Source organism: Rhinolophus hipposideros (assembly GCF_964194185.1).
Source record: "Rhinolophus hipposideros genome assembly, chromosome: 12".
Classification (NCBI taxonomy): domain Eukaryota; kingdom Metazoa; phylum Chordata; class Mammalia; order Chiroptera; family Rhinolophidae; genus Rhinolophus; species Rhinolophus hipposideros.
The window spans coordinates 36307958-36333595 of record NC_138058.1 but is presented as its reverse complement, the minus strand read 5'-3'; the positions used below and the strand labels follow the sequence as shown (position 1 = coordinate 36333595).

General features: G+C 37.1%; 1 protein-coding gene across 7 annotated transcripts in view; it reads left to right on the top strand.

The window, feature by feature from the left end:
* The window catches only part of LOC308505853 (uncharacterized protein), a 614997-nt gene that overhangs the window by 178299 nt on the left and 411060 nt on the right, over positions 1-25638 (top strand). The gene's annotated exons all lie outside the window — the stretch shown is intronic.

Here is a 25638-nt window from a genome sequence, read left to right as displayed (position 1 = left end):
AAAGAAGCCTAACATGATAACATATGTTCTGTTACATATGGATGAAAAACTATGTATTGGTGGATGGTGATTGATTGGAAGGAGACATGAGAGAACATTCTTGGGTGACGGAAATGATCTATAACTTAATTGGGGTAGTGGTTATATGGATGTGTACATTTATCAGAATAAATAAAACTGTACTCCTAAGATCTGTGCATTTAATCCTATGTAAATTTTACTTCAATAAAAAAAGAGGGGTAGGGAGAGGCTTTTATGCTAAGTGGAAAAGTTGACAATGGAAGGATTAAGGACTTACTTGATAGAAAACAATAGGATGTTAGTGGTTTATGGGCAGGAAAGTAGATATTATTTACAGCAAGATTGGAAGAGATGAATTTACTTAGTTCTCAAGTGGAGAGTGTTCTAAGTTTAGACAAAGCAGCAGTTTGTAGTTATTTCACTCCGTCCTTCATGCTGATAGAGAACAAAAATAAAGTCTCCTTTCTCATATGATATTATTCCTTATGATTTCAGAACATTAAATAACAAACACCTCCTCAAGTTTGGAAAATCGTAGACATTTCCTATTGTAAAAGACTGGGTTTGTTTCATGTTGTTATTAGAAAGACCCCCAAGTGGTATCCCAAAATTAATTTCTATACCTAAGACTCAAGAAGAACATGAAGAACTTGTGAGACAAAACAAGAGGATGGAGTTTTGCATGCTAGAGGGCAGCTGGTAATAGAGATGTGCTCCCAAACTCAGGTAACCACAGGAAAGGGCCTAGCCACTCCTTTAGCAAGTCCTTTAGCAAGTCCATTCCTCATGGGTTTTTGAGAGTGGATGCAGAGCTCTTGGTTTTAATTGTGTGTGACGTGAGCGTGAATGCTGATTAACATAGCTCTGCTAAAATGCATGTTTTCTAAGCACCTAGGCTGCTGTTGATTAGTATGTTCCATTATTATCGGGGTGGGAAGTAGGTGGGGAAGTTCATTTGTGACTGATGGGTCAGCTCAAACATAAACAGATTTTGACTCCAGATTATGCTACATAATACATATTTTTTTATTAATAATCAGTTCAGTAACCTGAATCAGATTTCATATTATGTAACTTCACAAAACACAAAATCACTTTGTAGTCTATCTTGATTAATCTACTGTAAGTCAGGCTGAAAACTCCATTTTGATATAGATTAAAAAATACCTTCAACAAGTCAACTTCAGACTAGTAAATTAATTGTTCATGTAAAGGGGGACCTGGATGATTTATAGAGTTCCTTAGAAATACAGCATAGTATTTTAAAGGATCTATTAAAAAAAATTTTTTTTTGTGGAGAGAAAGGTTCAATAACTTCCTGGTAATATGTCTTTTTTTCATTAAAAATGCTTTTTGGGAATAGCTTTTTGGCCCACTTGTTATAAGATTATAGCTTAAACTATCAACAAAATCATATTTGCCTCACACAAAAAAAATCTAACCTATTTATTTATTATAAAAGGCCTCTAAACATAAAGTCACTGTCTTCAACTGTTTGAAGGCCTATCATGTAGTAGAGAGAGGAGTATCCCAGGTTGTTCTAATGGGCGTTCCTTCTACATGGTAGAAGAAAGAGAGATTTCCAGGGAAATGAAAAAAATTGCGACATTTAGAGAATGGAAGTGTTGCGTTTCCTGAAGTAGATGTTTATTACCAAGGGGTGCAAGTCTCCGATGTTAGATGACCTCTCTCAGAAATTTTGCATAGGGAATTCTGCAGTGTGTGAAAAATTGAACCATGAACCTCTCCATTCCCCAGCAACTCGAAGGCTGTATGTACTTGATAGAGTATTTTTAAAATGATACTTTCTTTAGAAGCAGGTATCTGTGGAAAAGTGATGTCCAACATTGTGATAGAATAATGGCACTAGATTTAGAAGGTAGAATGGTTCAGTGTACTCCCTTCCTCAAGCATGAAATTCTTGAAAAGTGGTAATTTAGCGTTTCCTTCCATAGCTACAGGAACTTAGAACTTGTTGTCTCATGAGGTGATCCACCTCAACTTTGTATATTTCTAATTATTAATAATTTCTCCTTATACTGGGCCAATATTTCTCCAAGTGTACATCTGGAACCCTGGGATTCTTAAAACTCTTTCAGGGGACGCTTGTAGTCAAAACTATGTTGTTTCATAATAATACTAAGATATTGTTTGTCCTTTTCATTCTTGTCCTCCCACAAGAGTGCAGTGAAGTGTTTCAGTAGCTACATGACATGTGATATCATAATAGACTGAATATAGAAGCAGATATGAAAATCCAGCTGTCTTCCATTGAACCAGATATTAAAGAGATGTGAAGAAAATGAAAAACTATGCCACTTTTTCTATTAAATTATTTTTTTCTTAGAAATAGCTATTTTTCATTGAAAATGTGATTTATGTTTAGATGTAATGGGTTTATTGTTATTTTAAAATGAATTAGTAAATATTTTTTGAATATGTCATTTTTACTTTTAAATACAATAATTATCAGTAGATAAAGCCCACATAAATTGAAGCTCATAGCAGTCTTCAGTATTTTTTGTGTAACGGGGTTCTGAGATCAAAAGGCAAGTCAAAGACTGCTTCCCTCTAACTTTTACTCCTGGAACCTAGATCTATGTAGGATATGTTCAATACAAATTTGATTTGAGAGCCTTGCAAATACTTGAAGGCAGCATATTAATCTCCTTCTCTAAGTGTCCTTTCTGCAGATAACGGGAAATCACTTCCTTCAGTCATTATACATAACGTATGATTTTGAGTTTCCACACTTTTTGTAAGGTCTTTTACAAATGTATTTCAGTGAGTGTGATATATCTTCTGAAATATAAAAATGAACAACATATTGTATGTCATACTTTTTTTTAATAGTAGCGGGACCATTATCTTTATTATTGGAATTTTGCTACTATTCATGCTGCTTAAGATTGAATTAACATTTTTGGCAGCCATATCGTGATTTTTGATGCACATGGAGCTTTCAGCTCCCTGTGAGTCTTAAATGCTTTTCAGTCATGCCAGCACTTCTAGGCCACATTTTCCAAATCTCACTTTCTGTAATATTTCTGTTTTTGTCCAGTGGAAGATTTTACTCCCTATTAAATTGAATCTTACTTGATTTAACCTATTATTACAATATGCTGGGATATTTTCAGAACCTCATTGTGCCATCATCTGATATATTAGGTTTCTCAGGTTTGAGATATTCAAGTATTCAATACACATGGCATCTACATGTTGAATCCAATCACTGATGCTGGACAAAGCTAAGGGAAGAGTTATATGGTCTATCACTTTCATGTTGAAAATATTTTTCACTCTGTAGATCCATCAGCACTTTCCTAAGAGCTGACCAAGGTATCAATCGTGAGTTCTCTTAGTGGCCTGAGCAACATTACTCTCATGGGCCATAAAGTTATTGCCAACCTCTGGGTACAACTATCTCTCCTGTCACGTATCTTTCCTTCTCCCTAGACTTCATGTGTCTCCCCCATAATTTGTTTATCCTTTTATAGAAAGAGAGGTCACTCTCTTTCTATAAAAGAAAGAGACAAAGAAAGCAAAACAAGAGTGACTTGCTTTGCTTTCTCTCTGTCCTCAGTTATTTTATACCTTCTTCCCCAAGTAGACTTTCTGACACTTTTCATCTTCCCCGTCTCTGATACAGATTTAAAAGACTTTGCATTGTTATTAGGGTTTCTCACAAGTCTTTCCTCACTTTGTGCTTTGTACTCAAATGGTACTGTTTTTCCCTGTAAGGTACTTTCTTCACCAGTGCTGATTTACCTTCCTTTAATGTACCGTATGCACCTTCACAGAATTTGCAGTTGTCATGATGTTTCCCGGGCAGCCACATGACTTGTTTAGATACCTCTCCCTTCTATATTGTCAGCATTTCATTTATGAAAATCTCCCTATTGTTTTGAGAAGCTTTTGTTTTTATGTGGCTGTGGCTCTGAGATCTTGCTTACCTTTCCATGTAACAATTTGAAATCACCTTTTCTGAAGTCTACGGTACCAATATGACTATGCTTTGTTCTTTCTTGTTTTTGGCTTCTTGAACTCTGAAATAACACAGTCACTTTAAAAACATCTAATGTCCCCAAACTGTAAGTTCTTAAATTTATATGACATTTAAATGCCACATTTATTTTCAAAATTGATTTCTTGCTCCCCAAAATATATCTGTCCTGTCTCTGCAGTAGGATGCAAATGTTTTACTTCTATTGCATGTTTGTTGGATGTTAGTAGAACTTGCCAAGTGCTAAACACCCTACATGTATTTGTTGAAACAATGCTAACTCTTTTAAATGTAATTTATTTCAATTAGAAAGCATATTATTCATGCATCCAAGTTCCTAGTACTGGGTTGAGGTGAAACTGAAAAAAAAAATATAAGACTTGATCCCTGCCTTCAAATTATTTATTATATACTTATAAAGAAAAGACAGAATAACAAAACAAATAGTAAACATATGAAATGATCAGTGTGATAATGTATCAGTTTGTTTAGCCACTCATTTAACAATGACATATTGAGCATCTACTGTATTCCAGAATCTTTAATAGGCCCCTGGAGCACAAATGTAAGTAAGGTACAGGACTTATCCTTGGAGAATACCATCCAACAGGAGTGGTATATGCATATGTATGTGATTAGAATGCATATGATTATAATGCAGTACGGTAAAAGCTAAGAAAGATGCACATACCTTGCACCATGGAAAGCCACAGGAGAAGGAGACCAATGTGGTTTGTGCCCCTCAGAGAATACTTCACAGAGGAGAAAAGGCTGGATTGGCTTTACCAGGCAGCAAGATGGAGAACAGAACTCTGCATAAAGGGAACCAAATAAGCAAAGAGTGCAAGCAAAAGAATCTGTGGGCAATTGTGCATGGCTGCATGTTTGCTTTGTATATTTGGAGATGAGTGATGAAAGCAGGGATTTAAAACTGAGTGTGTAAGCCACTAGTTTTTCCAGTTGTGCTCTCTGGAACCCTTAGGGCTAATTGGATGTGTATGGAATACAGGGAAGCTGATCGGCAGTTTTCTGGGCCTCGCACCCCCTACTTCCAATAGGACAGCTCCTCCTTTATTTGTTTTAGCTATTGGGTTTTTGAGTCATCTTTTCTTGAAAGAATTGGTCTGGAGCTTTTATTTTTTATTTTTTTTTTTTTTAATGAAGTCTACTGCAGCGATGGGGAAATCCTGATAGAGTTTAAACAGAGGGGCAACATTTATCCCATAAGTGTGGTAAAGGATAGGTAAGAAGCAGGAAGGCTAGTTAGGTGGCCATTGCATTTACATTTTCATTGTTTTAAAGTGTATTTATTGCACACTGACTATGTGTGAAGTTAGGGTAGTAAGATCCAGGACCATGAGAGTCTGGAAGTACAGAGAGAGCTTTGTATCTGACAGCTTTATCACAGAAGCAGGACTTGAAGTGGTTCTTGAATGATGTGTGGGAGATGAGGCGGGCTGAGCCTTTTAACTTGCTTTTTTCCTCTTCGTAACTTTTATTTTTATGTAATTTCAAACTTACAGGAAAGTTGCATTTTACTTACTTTAAAAATAACTAAATCCTATAGAAGGCCACATAGCAACACGAAAACATTTACATACTTATATTTCTGTTTTTGTTTCTATTATATTTCTATTTCTATAATGATGGAGATAAAGATAACGGCTATTTTGGATTCACAAGTAATCCATGCTGTGAACTTTCAGAACCTGAACTCTCAAGGATAAAATTACTCTTTTTTTAACCAAGATAAACATAGCTCTTTCCATCTCAGTCACTGGACCTCATAGTGAATGTTAATGTGTGGGACGAACCTGGGCCTGTGGCCTGCTTCCTGGTCCAGGGGGACAGGGTGCCCAGATGGAAGTTGTGTGCCTCTAGGACATGTGAGGTCCACCCTGTTGAACTTGATGTTGGGTTATAAGGCACCATGCATCCATGACACTCTTGAAGGAACTGAGAATAAACCTGTAAGGCCCATTGAATAACTGGAATTCTGACTGGAGAAGGGGGATAATTGAGAGTCCTTTGTGGTTTACCGTGTACCAAGCAGTGTGCTCATTCCGTTGATCATGTTACTGAAGGAAAAACGATTATTATTCTCACTTTATAAATGAGGAAACTGCAGCTCAGAGTTGTTCTATAACTTGCCCAGACTGTAGATTGTAGGTGGCAGAGCTGGGATTCCACCACGGGGAGGTCACACTCCAAAGACCACTAATGTCCTATGACTCCTGAAGTTGCAAGCCCAGGCTCAGAGCAGACACTTGGCCAGAGGCTCCTCTGGGAGAGGTTCTTGGGAACTTGACCGCATCAGGCAGTTATCTCAGCTCCAGCGTCTCACAGCCGGTGCCTTGGGCCTGCTCCATGACACTGCTCTTTCACTTACACACCGTGTTCTGCTGATAGCGACAGAGATGGGAAAGCCTGTGGCCCAATTCGTTTGAAATTTTTTTCTCGTGTGAAGAAAGACCGTAAGAGGGCAGTTCATGGTAGGCAGGCAGACTTCCCAGGGAACCAGGAGCCTGAGTGCTGGTATATTTATGTTCTGCCATCTTTAGCACCAGTCAGTGGAATATGGTGACTGAATCTCCAGCTGTCATAGGCAGGCAGGCAGGAAGAAAGGGGGCAGGGGAAAAAAGGATCTCCGGCAGCCTCAATTCATTGAAGAACCTTCTCTGTTAACTTCTCATTGCCTAAAATATAGTCACATAATCACATGTAGATGCAAAGGAGTCTGGGAAATAGAATATGTTAGCTGAGCACATTGCCTCCCTGAACAAATACAAAATTCTTATAGGAAAAGAAGGGGAGAATGTATATTGAATGGGCAGCTCATCATTTCTGGCACATCTTCCCACCAGGAAGTTTATGTAGTTTATTTCTAAGTTCAATAGCTGTCCTTGGAAACCAGTGCTCGATCTCTCCTCTGGCTCAAGTGGTCAAAACTGACCTAGAAAAGTATAGCATCTTTTTATAGTATTGTTCCTGGATAAGTTGGCTGTTCTTGGAAACATCCTTCAGTTGCAGACACTGTCATCAGATAGCATTTCTAGTGACTGGGACGTCTACTCTTTATTCATTTTTTAACAGAGTCTAATTGAAATTTTATATGAAATTCAGAAACTGAAAAACCCTCTGTACTCTCTGTTTTGAATCTTTCTTCAGGATACTTCCTGTCAGAGTCACCAACAAAAGTGAAGGAAAAATCCATGGCCGAAGAAGAGGAATGGGGCTGTTTGTGAGCTACCATGTATGCAGGGTACCCTAATCCACTTCTTCAACAGCTATAGCCCATCCATAGTAAATCCTATGTCCCATTATGGTTTTCTTTTTAATAAATGAAATTTTGAGGTGTTACATTTAACCATTTTTCTCCATACCATTTGTTTTATGTATTGTAAAGTTCAAGATATTTCTCTATCTTTGGATATTAAGTCATGGTTTTTAAAACAACAACGAAGTGGCATTTCACAAGATAGGAGGTTATATATTTTTATATCACAAATGGAAAAGAAAACTGAGGTGACATTTTGGTCTAGAGGATCGAGAGGAATGGCCATTTGAGCACGTGTGTGGATTTCTCAATTAGGAGTCTAGATATGTGTCCTCTGTTGATTATGTTTCATTGAACACTATTTGGGGGAAATTGCGTTCATTAACGATCAGAGATCATGACTAGAAATCATAGCCATGATACTATTGAGTTCTACCTATATTTTTAACTCATTAAGACTGGTGAACACCTGGCCCGAATCAGAAAGTGGGGTGTATGTGTGTGTTTGGTGGGGGTGAGTGTAGAAAAGGGAAAAGATACCACTGAAACCTGTCTGCCACAAGTAGTCAGAGCTGATGAGGAAGACTGCTGATGAATTATGGATGACGACAAAGAAAAATCTTTCTTGCTGTAGATGGCAAGTCCAGCTTTTCCTCTTTGTTTCTGTGAATGAAGAAATGATCTTGTTATTCCTTGATTGATCTAGGCCAAGTTCTTAGATACAGTCCTTCCATTTTTTTTTTTTTTTTTAATAAACCAAAGTCTCTTTGTTCTCAGTTTGTAAAAGCTTTTCCTTTCCTTGCTTTTGTTGGTCAACCCCTCTGTGTTCCCACTGTGTTGAGCCACCATTGTGACTCCAATAGCACAGTCACACATGTGATGAGATGAGGGACAGACATGGGACCAGATTGTCCCAGGCGGCTACTTCTCTGTTGACTTGGCCGCAATCCTAGGGGAGAAAATCATTTAAAATAAGTTTCTCTCTTTAAATCTTAAAAGTTTCTGGGACAGCAGGCAGGGACTTGGCAATGTGCTGGTAATGTGTTTTAGCCAGGATGGTCCTCAGAAATATGTTTGAGAATTATTAACTCGTCTGGGCATAATTTAGCAGTATTTACTGTCTGTTCCTCTGAGTCATTGCACAATCTGTACTGTCCCTGAGATATTTAGACCTTCCTGGCCTGGTCTATTTTGTCATGTAATGATATATAAAGATACAGTCATTCTGAAAGTGCAAGCTTGTACCCTGTCGGAGTGTGACCTCTTTAAGTTAATTTTTATGCATCAAAGCTATTTGACATTTACCCAAACAAATTCAAGTCTCTTGGAGAGTTGTGTGTGTGTGTGTGTGTGTGTGTGTGTGTTTACGACAAAAACACCATTGATCTGACAGCTTGCTCTCCGGGGAAGGGATATTGTGGGAAGCTTTAAAGCCTTAATGCTTCCAAAGTCCTTTTCTACCACAAGTCCCAAAGCAGTATGTCTGGAGCCGGGGCAGTGCAGCTTGCCACGGTGGCAGCTGGGAGTTTGACAGTGTTATGAAGAATTGCAACTGTTGATCAGTGAATTGTTACAGTGTTGATGACAGCGCTGCAAATTAATTCTGAAATTAACTGAGGGGACATGAAGAGGTCCCACTGCTTATCTGAGAGAAGGAGGACAGGGTAAAAATTACCAGTGGAGCTGAGTGAGGAGCACATTCAGAAAATTGTCCTAATAATGAGAGTGGTGGGTATAATTTCCATAGTCTTTGGGAGAGGCACTTGCCTAAGGAAAATTGGTGGCTGAACGATACATGCAAAAGAGTTATGACTGAATGTTTTCAGTACTTTGTTATTTTAGAAATGATTTATTGAACTCATTGCATCTTAGAAAGGAAGAATTAATAGGTTGCTATTTTCCTTCTGTTTCGAAATTAACCCAATATTTTACAAAACTGAACTACTTTCTCAGAGTTTCTCCTATTTCTCCTACCTCCCACCACAGTTCTGTCATAGGAGTTTTTTGTTGTTGTTATCAGCTGAAAGTAGCTTCTAGTGTTCAGTGTTATTTTGGCTACGTGTGCAGAATGCCCGGTACCTGAAACCAGAAGTATCTTTCACCAGTTTGTAGTAGCCATTAACATATGCTTTTCCCAAGGTTTCGTGTACTTATTCTGAGCATGTGCCTTTTACAATGCAGAACACAAGAGACTTGTTTTGTAAGATTAATGAAGGTCACCAAAATTCTCAAAAGTATTCTGATAATTAAGGCTTTGTTTATCAAAAACAAGTTATATTAAGAGCAAAAAGATTCATGGTAATTATTCATAATCTTAACAATTCAAGTGTAGCCACCTCATTTGTGCATTTAATTCTTCTTGTTAATGTTTTGCATAAATCTGCATAATTACTTGAGTTGCCTGTTGTAATTTTGACAGCTACTCAGTTCATGTGCACTAAAGTATATCAAAAGCTTGATGTGCTGAATATTTATAATTTTACGTATGTTCTTGGGATAATATTTTTTCAACAATATTTTTAGTTTTTATAAAATTGACACGGTATACTTGGAAACTTTGCCAAACGTAGCTCTCTAAAATAGAGAGCTCATGAGGGAAATAAACTAACATTTAAAAGTATAGAACCCACTCTGGGCAAATTTTTTCAGTAATCCACATAAATTATGCCTGTCATGAATTATTTCTCTCTCTTGATTTCTCTCTGTCTTTCTCTGTCTTACACATACATAACACACACACACGCACACACACACACACACCCCTCATAGTATTTTTATTTCTTTTAATGGAAGTCTTTTATAATTAGACACACCAAGTTTTTCTTTTCTTGTAATTATTTTGTAGGAACGAGAATAACCAGACGCCTGACTATTATTCTTCCATTCTGGATAATAGTCATAGTATAATAAATAAATAAATAAACCCAACAACAACTCCTACAAGTGTAAACTGCTTTGTCAGGCCAGGACTGATTTCTTTATGAAATTATTAAAATGAAGGGAAATGTTTGATGTGGAGTATATTTCTTAGTAAGAGGACTTTCCAGGTAATGTGAATTGTCCAAGAAATAGCCAGTCCTAATCAATGCAGTCATTAGAAAATAATAGTAGTAAGAGAAACCCATCAATAAAGTGATATTATGCTTCTTCCCAACTCCTGGTGGGGTAATGATTTTATGGATTGAGAAAATTCTAACCTCTTCCAGATAAATGGAAGCAGGCATGATTTTAGAGTGATAGCAGATGTTGCAGTTGTTTGTAAATATCCCTGTGCTTGTGAAATATTGAGACATTTCAAGCCTAGATCTTAGAGGAAATTTTATTGTTTTTGTTCAGATATACTTAGGGGAGTTTCATCAGTCAGTTGGAGTTGTATAATTGATTGTCCTGATATCAGAATTGAAATAAGATATCACAACAAGGTAAGGTTGAAATTCTTGTCACTAGCATTCTCACACATGATTTTAAAATATCTCTGAGGCTCTGTTTGCATGAAAAAAAAACTGTGGTTTCTTCAGATTGCCTGATTCTAAGACTAATTCTTGGTTTAAAAAATATTGAGGGGGTTGTGACTTTCATGCTGCATTCTATAACATCTGCATACACTATTAAATAGAAGATGGCATTCCTTGGAAGTCAATTTAATAATTTACCTGATGTTTATAAATCGTGTTATTCTAAGAGTTGATATACAACAATATCCATTAGCTATATATACATTGATTTTGACCCATAATACTTTTTCCAAAAGTGATATAAATTTATTAGCTTTCCAGCATTAAACAGCATGCCAGCATTTTTGAGTTACTATAATAACAGAAATGAAGAAACCCCAAAATCAAAATGATTGCCTAAGAGAACAAAGATATTTATTAGAACTCAGCTCCTACAAGATGGACCTATGAGTCCCAGAAGCTCCCCACTACCCAATGCAAATAAATTGCACCAGTAATCTATTAACAGAGGTTTTGTTTGTTTGTTTGTTTGTTTGTTTGTTTTTTAATGTTTCTCAATTCATTGAAAATACCATTTGGTTTAGAGAGTATGGGGGCGGGGAGGTGTTAAACACTCTTACTACTATGGGGTTATTATGTAAAAACAGGATTCTAAGGGTGACCAAATACCAGAGAAATTTGTCCAGAGTCTTTTCCTATATGTAGGTGTTTCTGTGTAATTGTGATGTGTGTGCCTTCACTTGCACACACATACACACACGCACACGAGATTGATTAAAGTTAAAAGTGCCATTGTGTGCTTGTATTTTTCACTTTAATGAGCACTCAGATGTAAGTGAAAAATTAAAAGGTGGTTATGTTCAGCTATAGCTGTACATTCGATGTATGTTGCACACAGTAGGAAATGAGCATAAAACCAGTGAAAAGGCCTCAACATTGCAGCTATATGCATTAATTAAAAGAAGTTTGTTAAACTAAATTTGAAAAAAAACTTCTTTAATTGTGTTTACCCAAAAGCCTTTTCTTCCTAATTTAAATAGCATAAACATCTGGACTAAAGCAATATTAGAATCATGGCAGTAGTCAAGCAAATCTTGTGGAAAATAATGAAATTAGATCCCTGGTGTTGTGACAGAGTAAGGGCAGGATACATCAGTTCGATGTTAATAAAATTTCCATGAATGACTGAATACAATTAAGAAATTGTCAGTTGCGGCAATGAACTTTTGTAGCTCATAGATGTTTGCATCATTTGATTATGCTGGCAATTTAAAATTGTTTGTTAGTGTCTGTGTTGGGATATTAATTATGACCTTTATTACAGCCCACAATTAAACTAGTCATATCGCAACAAGCACACGGTGTTGAGATACCAAAGGGTCTGAACTGTTTAGAAAGGGGTCTGCTGTGTTCAGGCCACCAGTGCCCTTTCAAACTGGAAATTGTTTTTAAAAGATGCAGTAGCTGAGAAACCTCAACTGGAATGAGCAAGGCCTTTAATACAAGAATTTCTTTTTAATAGTGTTTTAACAGTTTTAATTGCTAACAACATCTGTAAAATTGGGAAGAAAAAAAGCATTTTTAACTGTGACTCCAAGATAAGCTTTCCCCGTTTCAGGAAGAGAAAACAATTATTCATTGGTTAATTAGCTGTAAACAACTTTTAAAAGACACATCCATTATATATATAATTATTTGAAAAAAGACTTTAATGTTATTTGTACTAATGCATAATAATTAGTGATTGCTAAAAGGATTCACAGTACTTAGATGACCACTATTATCTTAGAGTATCACAGTGAAGAAATGAGATTAGCATCAGGAAGGAATGTGTTATGATGAATCAGATAGGATTTTTGTTTTTTTTTCTTTTTTTGCATCCTTTAGTGGAGGTAATGTAGAGTCACATATTCAGAAAGAATGTGTTTGAAACTCAAGGAATGGTAGGTTTTCATCTTTATTTTATGACACATAAAGAAAATATCTTACTAGATAAGAATATTCCTAGGGTTACTTTGCTACTGTGATTTATTTATTTATTTTTAACTCTGAGAGCTGTTTTTCGAAAACTCGACAGTAAATTATATTTTAAACCCAGGGCGTTTAAAAAACAAAGTTGTTACCGAAAAAACCACGAGTTATTTAGAGTCATTTGTGCTTATGGAAAAGCCTTTGTATTATATTTATTAGAGCACGTACCTTGTTCCCCGTGGCACATTTGAAGAGAAAACAATTATTCATTGGTTGTTTTCTACAACCATTGGTGGAAATTAAGCACAACAAAAACAAAATAGTTCTGCCTGATATTTGGATTTCAGTTAATGAAGATCATTGCTGACTTGCTTCTAGTGGTCAATGATTTTTGTTGAAACAAAAATTTGGACAGTCCAAAGTCAAATAGTTTGGGTATTGGCCTTTTCCCTTTCCCTTTGCTTAGCTTCCTTTTTCCATTACCTTTAATTGGTTACCTGATACCATTATTAAAAAGACTCAAAGCCTTGCATTTCATTCTGCAGTGATGTTGATAAAGACATTGCATAGGCTCGGGGCAAGCCCATAGCTTTTGTACTTATTGCAGCTGTATATTATAATTAACTCAGCTGAGGTGGTCCAAAGGCTTCCTTGGGCTTTCTTACCACAGATGTCTGGATTTGATTCCACTCAAGAGCCCAAACCAACGTTCTGGGGGTTTCAGGATTTGCAAACCTGAATTTCCCAGGATTCTAGTTAACATCTCAGTGGTAGTGACACTTCTTTATCTCTCCTTACGACAGAGAAGCTAAGTATTTCCTGGAGGAAGGCCACTGTGAATGAGACCTTGCCTGAAGCATTGTGTACACTGTGTAGACAGGAAAACTTCCATATTTCTCAGTAGTATATAGTCTTTGCTCCAAAGTCCTTGGCCAAGTTTTGAACTGAGAACATGAGCTGGTGTCCTTGTAAGCCATTCCAGCCACTATTGGAGAGCAATAATATTTTGAGTTTGAAATTTTTGTAGCATTTGGCCTGAGCTTCCTATCTCTAAGCTAGAGAGGTTTATTTTAGTTTGTTTGTTTGTTTGTTTGTTTGTTTGTTTTGAGTGGTGGGGAGCAAACCCCTTTGGGCTGTCACGTTGTCCAAAGCATCCACGCCTGATTCTCTCATGGCTTGAGAAACCTTACATGTGACATAATTTGAGTGGCCATTTAAATTTAAGTGTACGTGACTACTTGTTTATCTGCTGCGTTATCAGATCCACCCCCCCCCCAATTTCTCCTCTATTTTCAATCCATGTCCTAAATATTTGAAGGAAGGGAGGATATCCAGAAAATTCACCTGCATAACTCATTCCTGTCTTGTGGTGTTTTTTTTTGTTGTTGTTGTTCTTTTTTTCCTAAATTGCAAATTCAAACACAGCCGAGGGCCTTTGACATGGAAGCAGTTCTAAATGGATGCTGTAACCCTATTTTCATTAGTTGATAGGGAAATTATTACATTTTTAGGGATTTGTGAATTTAAGCATAGATGATTACTTCAAACATTGGGGTTTTGCAAGTGGGAAGCCTTGTTGCTCAATGTACTAATTTATTTTGTGATCTGTGACTAAACTGAGTAAAAATGCAAATCGTACCAGGCCCTTTCCATTTTATCACCGGATCAGCTTACTGATGGTGGGAGGATCGCAGTGACTAAACACTCCAACACTCTTGTGATTCCTAAGTAGTTGGGCATTAAAAGCAGCTAAAGTGAAGACTATGGGAAGATTGCGGCACTTCACACAGGGAGGTTTAAATGAAATCTAGTTATTTATTTTAGGTTTAAAATGAAGAGTCTCCAGCTTAGTTTTATTGGCCATTGTGACAGCACAAACAGGTCTGTTACCCATCACATGCGACAATAAACTGCATTGCTGGGAGGTGGCAAACTCACACAAACAGGAAGGCATTTGGCAGAGGCTGAGTGAATAATGCTGCAAGCTTAAAGGGACCCTGTTAAAGGCCTTTGTATGTTATTTATATGAAACTTCTGGTGCTTCGAAACTGAAAATCACGATTCTTTTTCTTCTTTTGCATTTTGTAAGGCTCAAATAAGTTTCTTTTCATATTTATGACCTTCAAAATAGTTTACGAAAATACGTTTCTTTCATATGTATAGATTAATACTTTCAAGGAGGCCAGGTCATCAAGGCAACGATAACAAGGGAGACCTATTCGATACAGTGCATTGTTATATATGTTTAGAAACACAGTGCATCAAAAGTAATTCCAATATGATTTAATCAGCCTTTAGCCTGGGATGTATTCTGGAAATCCAGTAGGGGGAGTGCGAAATTCCCAATGGCTGTACTTAGACCAAAGATGGCTTTAAAGCACAAATGATGGGAAATATGAATCCCATTGGAAAGGGATCATCAGTCCACATGCATCATCTCCTCAGCACTTCAAAATAGGAAAAAGTCTGATATGGCATAAGAGTTGATTTGTTCAGCATTGTCTCTTCCAAATGTCTCTTTAAACATTATTTAATTAGACAAAGTGATGGAGCTCTTTCGTGAAGTAGGTCACAGACTGAGTTGCAGCAAATCCACACATGCAGGTCTGCACTCCCTTATGCAAAGCCCCTGGGGCAGATATATTTCTGCATTCAGAAATTTTCTATTTTGGAAAGGTAATATGGTGCATAGTATACTGCAGATTGTGCAATGGCTCCAGCTGGGTCTGGGTCAGCGCCCGATAATCAAATACATTCATATTTCTGCGTTGCGATGTATGAATATTCACACTGACTGGGATAAATAAAGACTGCAAATACTCTCCTTGAAATTAGTTCAAGTCTGGTTTTACTGCCACATGAGTTAGGAAAAGTCTTTCAGAGCTTTTTGTTTTCAGAGTTGCAGATGGGAGATTGCGGACCAGTATTTCTATATTTCTATTCTCAAACATTTCCGTTAGTTCTTGGTGTCATAGTTTTAATTTTTATTGCAGTTGGGTCATAATGTATTGCTGTAATCAAACAAGCCAACAGGAACAAATATGGTGAGAACTTAAATGTTCTATTTTGTTTTGCTTTTAATAAAATGTCAACAAATATATATTGATTGACAACTATGAGACAAGCACTGTGCTAGGTGCCTTGGAGTATGCAAGAGGAGTAAAAGCATGGTCTCTGCCCTCAGAGAATTTATAATGAAATTAGGCATATGAGACTTTCTCTTTCACACACACACACACACACACACAATAATATCAAGAGGTATATAAACAAGTGCTAAATTGAGTGTTGCAAAGAATACATGCTTTAAGTCTGCAATGGCAAATAGGTTTCAAATCACCTGCCAAATCCTATTGATTGGGAGTGGCTGCTTCTGGTATTATCCTGAGATAAGTCTGAGATTAGCTGCAAGAGTCTCCTTATTGATTATCGATGTATACCATGGTGGTAGGAGTGTGGAATGACATCAGACATGCCATTTATTTGCCATCCCTCTGCATCTAGGTAGTCAAAGTCCAGGAGGGGTTTTTCTTAAGAGCAGTTTTGCTGCTGCTTTTCTTGTACAGTTGTTGTTATTATTTAATCATTCCATGTCAATTTTAAAAAGTCCCACGAGAGTTAGTTTTTTTAAAAAGTTTAAGAGCATATTCATGTAATCAAATGGTTGTAATGTGAAGACCCCTTAAATAAATATGACATCTTACTTTTTTTGTGCAGACTTCTGATGTGATTATTTTACATGAGCACGGAACAATAAAATTTGTTATAACAAATTAGATTATGATCATATTGATTAGTAGTTGAGAATCTCTTAGCTTAACTTTTTTGTTGGTTTTTCATTTTGTTTTGTTTTAATATGAGTTATGACAATGTACTAATGCTAATTAAATGTGAACCTCTCTTCCAAGAAACAATAATTCATTTTAGGGTTGTTACCCTAAGTATTACCTTCCTTTGTTTCTTTTTTTTCCCCTCATTATTTCAGGAGCCCTGTTTTGCACTTGATGTATTAGTATAGGAAGGCTTTATAATCTTGTTGCAAAGATTATATGGCTCCTCAGTCCACCTTCTGAAATGTTTAATGATGAGCTCAGGATGTTGGAAAAGACTTCAGTCCATGTGATTGTTATGAAATATATATACATACATGTGCATGTATGTATAATATATGTGTGTATGCGTATGTATATATAAATGTGGCAAACATTCATTAATAGGAAGGATGTAACAGTTCATGTAACTTCCCTCTGTCTCGCTTACCTCAAGCATTCTCATATGACCTAATCACAGAAAAAGGTGTCAGATTTCTCTTAGCTTTGGAGTTTGATCTCTTCCCATAAGAATTGGGTTTTGACATAAGCTTTCTTCAGTTCTAACTGTAATGTTGCTCTTGAAAATTTACTCTCAAGTTTGGAAAGAAAAAGCTTCTTTTAGTATTGGAAATTATTTCACAGTTGGCAAGTCTATAGTACATTCTGTGGTGACTTAATTTTACATCATTAACAAATTCTGAGCTGAATATTTTTAAACAAATTCTGAAAAGTTCGTAGTTCCCTGCTGCTTGTGTGAAAGGTTAGGCCATCACATTTAAAACAAGACAAAATGGAAAAAGAGAAGAGCCACAGGCATCCTTTATTTCTATATCTTTGGGAAATAGCAGCAGGGATCAAACATTTTAGCTATGACAGTGCCCTTCTAACCGGCCATGTACCTCCTTGGGCATGAGAATGGACAATCCAAGGGACCAAAAATGTGCTCATCTAGATTCTTTTGAACATCAAACTGGGCAATTATATGTGTACTCAGGGGAAGTGGCTTCATGGTTGGCCACAGAATGGCAATGCAGGCAACCAAATGAAATGGATTATAAAATTTGATTGGTAAAACAAATCGAAGTTAAAATGTCCCCTAGTGCATTTAATACTGAACTGGGAAATTGTGATCAGATAGTGTGGAATTATACATTATTTTTGCCAAAAAAAAAATAGAATATTGACTCATAAACAAAAGACTTTTAGAAGAAATAGAAAAATAAAACTACCAATTCTTACCAGATGTCAACTAACAAATATACTTTATAATCAATGCATTGCAGTTTTATTTTAAAGATATTGAGTATATAATATTCTCAAATTCACCCTGACTCAATTGGTGAGACTAGCAGATATGTATAAAGAAAATTATTATTAGCAACTATGTTACTTATTCTAAAAATAATGAATAAAGTAAAATGCATCTTAAATTCTTTCAACTTTGAATCTATTTGGAATTTATACAAAAATTATGTTGGACAATTTTAACCATACGCAAATACTGGTAAAATACCACTTGTATAAGAGAAATACAAGGATTATAATTGACTTTATAGTTTAAAGAATAATCAAGTAAAACAAAGATTTGGAGGTATTTAACTTGGTTTAAGGTATGTGTGTATGCTGACTTTTATATTGCTAGATCCCTATGATATCTAGACACAGGCCTGTTCAATATTATTCAGCACGGTGGTCAGGCATCTACACATTCCATGAAGTGGTGTCTCTAATAAGACAAGTGCCCATTGATACCCTACAAAATCTTGACATTGTTGATGATATTCCCCTGTCTTTCATATCTCTGTGGCAATATTATGACCACTAATTTGTACTTTCTAATTCCTTTACCTTCTCCCCCATCTCCAGCCCCTCCCATCTAGCAACCATCAGTTTTTCCCCTCTATATCTCTTAGTCTATTTCTATTAGTTTGCTCATTTATTCTGTTCTTTAGATTCCACATATAAGTGAGATGATATGGTATTTGTCTTTCTCTGTCTGACTTATTTCACTTAGCATAATGTCCTCTAGGTCCATCCACGGTTGTTGCAGATGGTAAGATTTCATTCTTCTTTATGGCCGAGTAATACTCCATTGTATAAATGTACCACAGTTTTTTAATCTAGTCGTCTACCAGGGGGCATTTCAGTTGTTTCCATGTCTTGACAATTGTGAATAGCACTGCAATAAACATAGAGGAGCATATATTTTTTTGAATTAGTACTTTAGATTTCTCTGGATAGATACCCAAGAGGTGGAATTCCTGGGTCATAAGGTAGTTTCATTTTCAGATTTTTGAGATACCTCCATACTGTTTTCCATAGTGGCTGCACCAATCTGCAATCCCACCAGCAGTGCACAAGGGATCCTTCTTTTTCTCTACATCCTCACCAGCACTTGTTTGTTGATTTATTGATGATGGCCATTGTGACCAGAGTGAGATAATATCTCATTGTGGTTTTAATTTGCATTTCTGTAATGATTAGTGATGTTGAGCATTTCTTCATGTCTATTGGCCATCTGTATGTCCTCTTTAGAGAAATGTCTTTTCATGTCCTCTGCCCATTTTTAATTGGTTTTTTTTTTCATGTTGACTTGTATGAGCTTTTAATAAATTAAAATTTGGATATTAACCCCTTAACAGATGTATCATGCGCAAATATCTTCTCCCATTCAGTAGGATATGTCAATTTAATTTAAACACACACACACACACACACACACACACACACACATATAGTCACGAGATATGGAATACAGCATAGGGAATAGTCAATGGAACTATAACAGCTATATGTGATGTCAGAGGGGTATATTGGGGGAGGGGTGTTATCACTTTGTGATTGGTGTAAATGTCTATTACATTGTTTAGTACACCTGAAACTAATTTAAAAAAAATAAAAACAGGATCGTGAATCTCAATATAATTTAAGTAAGCAGAGGAACCGTTAATGCATAGCACATTAATATATTTGCCTAACACTGAGGTACATACAATTTTAGTGAGTATATTTGCTGCTACAGACACATTTGATGATAATATGATGTTGACACTTGAACTACATTTTGTGTGAGAATGTCCAATTAGAACACTCTTTACATCTACTCATGTATCTGCATGTGTCAAAAGTCCATTAGCAGCTTCCTATGTGTATCAACATCTATATCGTGCCAGTGGCAGCCAAGGAGGTACCTGCACACTTCCAGCTACAGGAGGTGTAATTGACCAAGGTCCCCAGCTGCTGTGCTCTGAAATCCATTTCTGAGTTTGCTCCGAGGCCACACCTCCTACATGGCTCAGCTAATCACTGAGTTTGGTGGCATGCTAAGTTCCTGGGGCAACTGGATCTCCTTTGACAGCCTACGTTAGCACACGGACTACCCTGTGATTTCCTGAGCCTTCCTGACAAGGTGGTCTAGCAAACTTTTACAAGTGTAGGAGCTTCTCATTCTCATGTTCAGAATGCATCATGGTCTGGGGGCTTGTCCAGCCTCTCCTCTAATCCCATCTTGGTATCTGCTTCTCAGGGGGCATAGTCTAACACAGTGCATTAAGTTTATTCTTATTCTTTTTGGATAATAATTATTTGTCAGCCTTATCAACTTCAACAGGCTATAAGCAATGAGGTGCTCAATAAATGTTTAATGAATTCATGAATGGATAGATGGTTTTTTGAGTAAGATTCATAGATAATGAAGTTCAATATGATGTGGTTTTTTTTCAACTCTATACTGCCAGTTTTACTCAGTCTCTATTGTTAAAGCTTTTTGACACTTAATGTTTTAATGATTTGCATATCTGAATACTGCTTGTGATTCATCAGAGGTAGGGCCATATCATTATATTTTGGTGATTGACTGACCATTTACAACCAACACATATTTCTGAAATATCAGTAAATACTACTGGTTTGGAAAAGTGAGGGATAACAAAGATGTATAAACATAGTTCTCTCTTTGTCTATAACCTTTGCCATTTTAATTATAATGTGACTTGGTGTGGGCCTGTTTGGGTTTATCTTCTTTGGGACTCTACACTTCCTGGACTTCTATATCTATTTCATTTGCCATGTTAGGAAAGTTTTCAGTCATTATTTCTTTAAATACATTCTCAATCCTTTGCTTTCTTTCTTCGCCATCTGGTACCCCTATGATATGAATGTTGTTATGCTTGATATTGTCCCAAACTAAACTATCCTCATTTTTTGGATTCGTTTTTCTTTTTGCTGTTCTGGCTGGATGTTTTCTACTACCTTGTCTTCTAAATCATTGATTTGACCCTCTGCTTCTTCTAGTCTGCTTTTGTAATTCCTTCTAGTGCATTCTTCATTTCAGTTATTGTAGTCTTCACTCTGATGGTTGGTTCACTCTTTGTTATGGTTTCTATGTCCTTTTTTGTGTTTGCTATCTCTTTGTTGAAGTTCTCACTAAGTTCCTTGAGCATCCTTATAACCATTGTTTTGATCTCTGTATTTGGTAGGTTCCCTGTGTCCATTTCATTTAGTTATTTATTTATTTTTCTCCCCTGGAGTTTTCTCTTGTTCTTTTATTTGGGATGTATTTCTTTGTTTCCTCATTTTGGCTTACTCTTTGAGTTTGTTTCTATATATTAGGTAGATCTGCTATGTCTTCCAGTCTTGGCTGGGTGGCTTTATGTAGTAAGTACCCTGTGGGGCCTAGTGGCACAGTCTCTTTGGTCACTTGAACTGCGTGCTCCAGGAATGACCCTGTGTTGTTTGTGTGTGTCCTCCTGTTATAGTTGAGCCATGATTGCTATTGACATATTAGTGGGTGGGATTGGCCCTCGAGTTGATTGGCTGTGGGGTTTGGCCATATCCAAAGCTTATGGGATGCTGGTTGGGGTGTTTACCCCACTGAGTGGGATTCACCCCAGCAGGCTCTGGTGTCTATTGGGACCACCCTTTGTGTGCCACTTGTGGAGCTAATTGGGCGGTACTTTTCTGTGGTCAGAAGCCAACCTCCAAGTATGTTAGTTCTGGGGCCCCTTGAGAGGGCCTCTAGTGCGGGCCCAGGTCAGCCACTGCCTGTGACTAGCCGGGGAGTACCTGGTAGGAACTAAAAAGCAATCCACGGTTGGTCACTGCCTGTGTTCAACCTGGAGGCATGTGGGAAAGGCCACTTTGTGAGCTGAGGACATCTGCTACCAGTACCAGGTCTAGCACAGCTCCAAAAAAAGCCAGGACACTCTAAGATCTGCTGTCAGCTGCTGGCTCCCATAAGGTTCAGCTGCTGCTAAAGCCTCCTGCATTATGTAGTTTGGTGAGGCGCGGTCTCAGTGAGTCAGCACATTGGAGCAGTGGAACTCACTTCACCAGGCCAATCAGATTTAGATTTGGCCTGTGGGGGTAGGCTCAAGACAGGAAAGATGGCGCCCACCTACTGGCTGCACCAGAGAAGGCCCCCACACAGGGAAAACGGGGATTGTACCTCCAGACCTTGCCCAGAAGCCACACACTACAGTCTGCCCCCTGTATGCCTCTGATGCCCCCCGAGTCATTATCCCTCTGCCAGAACCCAGGGTGAATACCTGTGAAGGAGTGAATGTGTGTGCAGGCCCTTTAAGAGGATGTCTATGTTTCCCACAGCCTTCTGTCACACATGGATGGTCAAAATCTCCACTGTTTTTCACACCCAGAAGTTGTGGGAGCTCCTATTTCTGGCACCAGTACTCTGGGCTGGGAGCCTGGTGTGGGGCTGGGGTCCATTGCTCCTTCATGGTGAACCTCCTTGGTTGAGATAACTCTCACGATTTTTAACAAACACACATGGATGTGGATCAGCCAGTTTCATGTCTCCACCCCTCCTACAAGTCTTGATATGGCTTCTTCTTTATATTCTTAGTTATGAAACTTCTGTTCAGCTATACTTCAGATGGTTGTGTATGTTGATTGTTCTATAATTTAGTTGTGATTTTGATGTGTTCACAGTATGAGGCAAGCACAGTGTTTATCTACTCCACCACTTTGGCTCTCCTCTGAAACTACAATTTTCTTATTGAGTACTTTTTGCCCTTCCATATCATAAAGGGTTAGTAGATTTTTCTTATTTATTTGTTGTTTGTTTGCAAGCTGGTTGTCAGGGTGGGAAGGTATATTTTTCACAAAGAATCTCAACAGCCTCAATACAAACCAACTTGCCATATATCCATCTGTTTCTTGCTCAGTTCTGTGAGTTAGCCTTAATTTTAGATTTTCTTGCTTGTAGCCAATTGTGTTAAACATTAATCTAATTGAAACTTTATCTTTTTAAAACCTGTGAATTTTTCAGTTTTGTTTTCCAAAGTATTTTCCCTTAAGAATATTGATTTTAAACAAAACAAAACACAAACAGACCCATAGATACAAAGAACAAGCTTATGGTTGCCGAAGGGGGTGGAGTGGGGTTATAAGTGAAAATGAAAAACAAAATAAAATAAAATACTAGTGAGGTTTAACATGAAGAAAATAATATTGATTTCAAAATACAATACATATCAAAACTTTAAGAGTTTATGGTCACATGAGTTATCTGTGAATGGGACATAGCCTTCACTGTATAATTTTTGTCTAAATAATTATTAGTATGAACATAATGAATATCATGTAATTTAGCTTTACTTTTTCCAATTAGTTACATTGTAATGGTCTTTCTTAATTGTCAAATTTTAATTAAATCTGTCATTATTTTACTAAAGTTCTAGCATTAACAATGTTTATGCATGTCCTCTGACATTCAAGTTTCTTGAAAGTTGTAAATAAAACTAGGCCAAATCTGTATACTAGAGATCGTTCCACTATTATTATTTCAACTGTTGAATAGCATTTATTTTGTAATTGATGGTTGTCAGCCTATAATTTTTTGCCTTGTTGTACCTTGAACATTTTACAGCTTTCATTAATTTTTGTAGTATTTACATCTTACCATTCATTGCATTTTTTTGAATGATGAACTGAAGTAAGATGATCTTTTTTAAAAATGTGTCTTATTGGACCAGAGATTCTCAATCTGAGCGCACAGTACAAACACCTGGGGAAATTTTAAAAAATCTAATTGTCCATGTCACACCCTGGATTAATTAAGTCAGACTCTCTGGTGTTTGGACCCATGTATCAGGAATTCTTCATCCTTCCCAGCTGATTCCAACAAGCGGCAAGGTTTGAGAACCAGTGGAAGGGGCAGAAAAGCACATCTGCTCTGAGCCACTCCTGATGGCCCCAATTGGTTTTGCAAAATAGTCCATGCCTCAGGCTTCATACCCATTTGGAGTGTTCCTGTCCTGCTTGCTGAATCCATTTCAGGCTGATAACAGTCTGAAACAGTGTAGAAGGCAAGTGAAAGTATTTTGTAACGAGTTTTACCTAGCAAAACCATTGACTTATTACAACACTTGGAATTCAAACATTGAGTCTTTTCATAGGCTTATTTTATTGCATCTAAAGTTCATTGTTAAGTGCTCTGCTTATGAACTGTCAAGGTAAGTATTCCACTGAATTAACATTCAAGACTCAACTTGATTCTGCTAGTCAAAGCTCATGCATGTGAACCCACAGGGCAGGCATATATACAGAAATATAGATATAGGTGCATAGATGTATATATGGCAATCTTTCCTTGAGCCCAGAAGCATTAATTAGTCTAGGTTGGTGAGAGGAACGTCAAATGGGAGGCAGAAGCCTGGACTTTCTCTCTTCCTCTGTGTCTGCTTCTGCCTGAAAATTCTGTCACCTTTATTGTGTAGACAGTTCAAAATGTAAAATCAGGTGAGATTGATTTCTCCTCTCTCCACGACCTGCATTATTTTTTTATTTTTTTAGTGCAGAATCTCTGGAAAAATACCCGCGAGTCAGAAAGTTTAAGTGTTTACTCTGACAATTACAAATAATTTTATACAATAGGCAGACAAATTGTGCTGATTGTCTGTATTTCTTTAAAAAAAAAAAAAGGAGAGAGGAAAAGTCTGGCCTGGAAAGTAGAGTAAATCACAAAAGTGATCTCAAGTGAACAGAGATAGATTTCTAGAATACGGTGTGCAATGAAACCACTGACCTCTTATACACGGGTTCATGTCTTTTTCTACAGAAACAGATGGGTAATAGCATAATGCCGAAATCATGCTCTACATAATATGGACCTAGTGATTGCAGACCTGATTGCTTGCCATATGGTTGCTGAAGGGTTGAAGAGAAAATGGGATGATATGCAAACCCTTAAAAGCAACATTTTTATTGAATGGCCATTACATTAAAACCCAAACTCTGCAAATGAAGGCAAAGAACTGTGGTGAATAATGATGAAATAACAAAGCAATAAAAGCAGCAGCAGCATTGGATGTATTTTGTTTTCGATATGCAGAGTAAGGGCAGACTTATTTGTGTCCCTTTGCCTAGCATTATTATAAGCATTAGGGGGTAAGGTGGTGGGACATAAATACCTTCAGGGCAGAAATACTGTATGTGTGGAGCATTGCTGCATTCACTAGGTCAGAGAGAGAGAGAAAAATAATCACTTGTCCCAGAGGAACTGAATTTGACTTGAAACCTATCTGCAGTATGTGACTAACCTCAGTGAAGTTCAGTATATCATCAAGAAGCTAGTGGTAAAAACCTGTTTGAAAGTCTAGTGTGACAATGCAAAATGAAGAAGCTTGTTTACTTTTTGCCTTTGAATTTCCTCATGGGATAGGGTGGATGCTGTTTCCCAGAGCGTATTACAGTTTAGTTGAGCAGCTGCAATGTGTTTTGCTCTGAGTTTTGTTTTTAGTGTGTTACCGGGAACAGATAGGTTTTTTTTTTTTTTTCCTTTAAATAAATTTATTAGCTTGCTTCAAATTTGCATACACTTTATTTCCTGTCTCTTTAATGAATGTGTTTCAATCATGCAAAATCATAAGAGTTTGTACTCTCGGAAATGGAACTCAAATACATTAAATTAAACCTACTAAGAGTGTGTGGAGAGTAATGAGGTGAGAGGCAAAAACTCAGTCTTTTAGTGCGAAGTCTGAAGCATCTCATTTAATTTTAGCATGTCAGAGCTACTGATCAGGACCAAACATCCAAAATTCATTATGATGCTCACAAATCTATGGGGATTTGGGGAATTTG